Here is a 5,390-nt window from a genome sequence, read left to right on the forward strand (position 1 = left end):
CGGCGGGCGGGGCCCGCGCTCGTGTGTCCCGCCCCGGCGCTGTGGTGCGGAGGGGCGTGACGGGGGGGCGGGCCGGGGGTCGCAGGGTGAGGGGCAGGCGGTGAGGTGTCCCCCGTTCCCCTCAGGGCCGGGGCGTGGGGAGCGCTTTCCGTGGGGCAGTCGCAGGCCCTTGGGCCGCTGGAGGGCTGGCCGGTGCCCCCCCCCCCCGTGGGGCCCACCGTGCCGCACCCCCGGCCGGGCCGGGGCGGGGCGGGGCAGCCCGCGGCAGCCCGCGGTACCGGCTTTGCCCCCGCGGCGGCGAGTAGTTCCCCGTGTGCGGCTGCGGCGTTGCCGGAGCGGGCGAGCCGGCGAGCGGGACAGTTGGCTGCTGATGGGGTGGTCTTGGCGTAACTTGGGTTGCGATTCTTCGCACGTAAAGTGACACAGCGACAATAAACTTCCTACTAAAAGTAATAAACCCAACATGCAGTGGACCCTAAAAGAAGCTCTCAGTGAATTCGCTTTTTTGGGAGAAAGCTGCTTGTGTGCATACCTGCTGTGTGCTTGGTTTATGTATATACTTTCCCGCCTTTTTGCCAGTTACTTGTGGCCTCTCGGAACAGCTGAGCTTGTCCTGTGTCCTGACTCGGGTTGAGGCAACTTGTTGGAGTGGGCAGGTGTTGAGTCTTGATGTTTTGTAAGACTCTGAAATCTCATCTCTTTCTTAAGTGTACTTAAAAGATCTAGCATTGTTTGTCAGTGTAATTGACACAGGTGCATTTTCCAGATACTTGTGCTAGCTACACAAAAGTGACTTCCTTGAGAAACCTTTTAAGTACGAGTCCCCAGATCTTCTGTCTATTCTTAACAGTATCTGCCTGCTCTTCCGTGACAGAGATAAGCTAAATCTCAAACCTGGTACAAGTTCATATAAATCTAATTGTAACTCATTTGTGTGAGGCTATCACTATGCTCTAATTTCCTCCCTGTTATGTTTTACTGTAATTTGTGCCCTTCATAATGGTGGTAAAGAAATGTCGTCAGAGGTGGCTTTTTCAGAGGGAGTGTTTAATTGTTGAAAGCTGTGCAATTATCTTAAATCTTTTTATAAAACCTCTGAAACATTTCACGGAAGACCCAAAAAAGATTGTTAGCGAGGCATTCGACTGTATGTGTTTCCTGTCATGAAGTAAAAATTAAAATCAGAATGGGGAATATTGTTGTCAGAAATGCTAAAAACATGAACTTGCACAGTCAAGCTTTGATCTCCTTTTTTTGTTATTGTTTTTTTTTAATGGGTATGCATTGAAAACTTGAAGCTTGAAAAATGTAAGAGAGTTCCCTTCCTTCTGCCTCGACGGAGTACTCCTAGGTAGAATGTGCTTGTTATCACAATGGACTTACCTGTTTTTTACAGTTTAGGTTTCTTCTTAGGACTAAAATCTTGCACTCTTGACTCTGTTTAAAATAACTAGTCCTGGCAGTTTGAAAGGCAGTGTTTCCCTTTGGAATCTGGCTGCATGTTGCCTTCACAAGGAGGCCTTGTAACTGAGGCAAGGCAGAAGCAAGTACTCATATGAAGCCTTAAAGTTATGTCAGTCTAGAACTGGTGTATTTTTAGGGACCACTGCTTGTAGTTGGTAGGTATAGGTATTACCATAGAATAAAGAATCGGAGACAAGAAAATGGAGAAATCTAATACTCTGCCTTAAGGCAGGGCAGAGGTGTGACTGGCCACTAATAGGATTTTAAAGTAAAGCTAGCTTGAGACTTCTGTTAGTGTCTTTAAAAGTTTATATATTAAGAAATAGTATGTGGTGTTCTGGATTAGAGAGGAGATTGCAACTGTTAGGAGAAAGGTTCACCTCAGAGTGGGCATTCAAATCCTGTTCCTGATGTTATACAAGTTGTGTCTGTGGATGACAGTCAGTGAGAACCTAGCGTATGCAAGAGGTGCCCTTGGCTTCGATAGCTGTATTATCATGGGAGTTCTTGATGGCTAAATAAATTGAGATCTGACTGCCTTTTGTGTTTTGCTAAATGATCTTGAACTATCAGTGCGTTTGTCTTTGGAATTGAACCACTGATGGTAATGTGTAGGCTAGATTGCAGTGCATAGTGTTGGCTCTCTTGAAGATCCCGTCCGTAAGATCCTGCGTAAAATGCTCACGATGGTTATTGTGTTTGCCTGCGCTAGCAGTTTCTGTGGCTGCTTGCTCTCTTTGTAGAGTTGAACCAGGGACAGCAATGGTGTATATTTCCCTTTATTTTGAGCAAAGTGCTTCCCACATGGAGGCAGGGTGAAGGAAGCAGTCCTATGGTGTTAAAATGCGCTAACCCTTGAGTTGGAAATGGCCTTGAAGTGGTGGACTTCATGGAGAGCAGCCTGTAGAGTGCTTTGGCTGAAGCTGCATAAAAGGCTAAAGCTGAGGCATGGACTGCTGCCTGTTTGATGTGTGCACTGAGGATACAGCTGTTGATCCCACTTTACACAAATATTAAACTCCCACATTTCTCCTTTATCTCGTTGTTAAATGTGGGTGTCGTGGTTTAACCCCAGCCAGCAACTAGGCACCATACAGCCACTTGCTCGCTCCTCCCCCTTCCCAGTGGGATGGGGAGGAGAATCAGAAAAAAAAAGTAAAATTCCTGGGTTGAGATAAGAATGATTTAACAACTAAAGTAAAACAACATGTATACTAACAATAATCATAATAAAATATAATGATTGTAATTAAAAGGAATATAACAAAAAAATCCCCCCCCCAAAAAACAAACCAAAACAAAAAAGAGAACCCCAAGAGAATACAAGTGATGCACAATGCAATTGCTCACCACCTGCTGACCGATGCCTGAGCAGCAATCCGCCCCTCCTGGCCGACTCCCCCCAGTTTCTATACTGAGCATGATGTTCTATGGTATGGAATATTCCTTTGGCTAGTTGGGGTCAGCTGTCCTGGCCATGCTCCCTCCCAGCTTCTTGTACACCTGCTTGCTGGCAGAGCATGGGGAACTGAAAAATCCTTAACTTAGGATAAGCACTACTTAGCCACAACTAAAACATCAGTGTGTTATCAACATTATTCTCACGCTAAATCCAAAACATACTGTACCAGCTACTAAGAAGAAAATTAACTCTATCCCAGCTGAAACCAGGACAGTGAGATACAATGGTGTTACACTGGAAATTTTTGTGCCATTCATGTAAAGTGTTTATGAAAAGAAGAGATACTTGTATTTTATGTACTCATTCATGACAGAATTTCCATACATATGTATATGTATACAGGATTTAACTCTTGTTTGGGGAATTTGTTAGCAATATTTATACAATTATAAAATTTATTAACTTTTATATTTATATTTTCTACATATTATATATTAGTATATATCATTTTATATTTAAAATTTATTAAAAGTATATTTCTTTAAGAGAAAAAAAACTTTTTTGTTTGGGGTTGCTTAGGTTAATGAAACCTGGATGGTTAAACCATGAAGTTCATTGTCCGGGCTGATCTGCGTGCCAATGGTTTGCGTGGGTTAGAACAGTGATTAGACAAAGTCACAGGGCAAAAATGTACCAAGGGCGTTTTTTAAACACAAAGATAAAACTTCAGATGCTTCTGGGCTGCTTGTAAGAGGAAGCTGGATAAATATCGCTGTATATTTACCCTACTGCTGTCGCTTTTCCCCCTGAGCTTTATTATTAACCAGTGTTAGATACAGGATATTGGGCTACTCAGGCCATTGGTCCATCCTGATATAGCCATCCTTGTGTTCTGTACTCGAGTTCCACCACACTCAGGGTACGCACCATCGGTATCCCTGGACAAAACTTCAGTTTATCTCAAAGAATTAAATGTGTTGCTTTGGCAAAACTGACATATCTTCTTTACATCTTTTAACTGAGGGGAAATGGTGGAGTGATGATGAAATCTAGTTTTCTGTCTTTTTTTCATTTGCTGCTAACATGCTTCAGACATTTTAACTGAAACATCTCATAATTGTTCTCAGATCCAAAGCTATGAAATATTTGGTAAACATGAGGTAACTTCATTTGGAACTTGGTTTGGAGTGTCATCACTTGAAAACTGAATGGAAAAATAAATCTGCTTCAGATGAAAGTATTTAGTATATTGAGCATATGAGCAGCTTAACTTCACAATGTTTGTATCAGCAGGATGCTTTATTCAGCTTCAAAAGCCAAGGAGATGTGGATTTACTTTGCCTGTGGTCCTTTATATCTTTGCAAAGCAAAATAAATTTGTGCTTTCAGGGTTGTACAGTTCTTTTCAAGTGACTCTTTAGCCTTTTACGCTCTCCTTACTAAAGCTGTAAACAGTTGAAATACCACAGCCAAGAAGGTCCATCTCAAGGAATTTAATATGTGGTGTGGTGAAGAAGATAAAGCTGGTAGAAGTCGTGTACTAATATAACACTGCCTGTCTTTAAAACAAATAATGAAGGAAAAAATCCTGAACACCCTTCCGCCTCCCTCACCCCAAACTGCAGGAATTAAGTTTTCTTCTGTTCAGTTTGGCATCTCAGGTGTGTAGTCTAGTATGTATGTACTCTAGTAACATAGACGCCAAGTTCATTTGTCATTTTGTCTCATTGCTTATGAATATTTGGGATTGGTCACTGCTTTAAAGGGCGTACTGTCTGGGTGAAAGCCTTATCCTGTGGATGTGGCAATTCACTGTCCAATATTATCTGTTTGCTTGAAGGTTTGTAATGGGCAGCTGAGCTCCTTGAATTACTTTTCTTTGGGATAGGAGGTGAATCTCCGAAGTGCCGGGAACTCTGTCTTTTTGCCTTTTATCACGTGATTCATGCCAAATTTAGTTTCAGATATCTGGCGTTTTTCCTGCCAAAGCTTACTGCTGTAGACTAACAACAGTAATTTTATTTCATTTATATGTTGTTTTATAACCCTTTAAAACAAATATAATTTACTTCAAGATGGCTGCATGACAGAGTTGGGTAACACAAATCCTGTCTGTTGATTATGGAAGTAGGTGACTAATATTTTTGTAAAACAGTGCTGGCATATCTTTAAATATCAAGTGTTTTCTAGATGTGTTATGGTTGTTAGCTGAGTGCTTGTGGACATATTTAGATGAAAATCATGAGAGTGTGTAAGTGTGTTTTGTATCTGTGTGTACAATGACAAGTCAAGCAAATTGTCTTACACAAGAGGCTGAACTATACCGGACCAACACACTGAAATTTTTCTGCAGTGGGTAATGAAGTGATAAAGAGGCAAGAATTTCTTGAGGGCTTTGATGTTAGCTTGCAATGGCGTTAGAACTTAGAAGACTAAATTTGTAAGACCAAAAAAAATGTCTTGGTTGAGGCTAAAGTACAGAAGGCTGAAATAAACTTTTGTGACTTTTTCAGGTCATCTTGTA

The sequence above is a fragment of the Haliaeetus leucocephalus genome, unplaced genomic scaffold, assembly GCF_000737465.1.
Source record: "Haliaeetus leucocephalus isolate CR32 unplaced genomic scaffold, Haliaeetus_leucocephalus-4.0 Scaffold1, whole genome shotgun sequence".
Lineage (NCBI taxonomy): Eukaryota > Metazoa > Chordata > Aves > Accipitriformes > Accipitridae > Haliaeetus > Haliaeetus leucocephalus.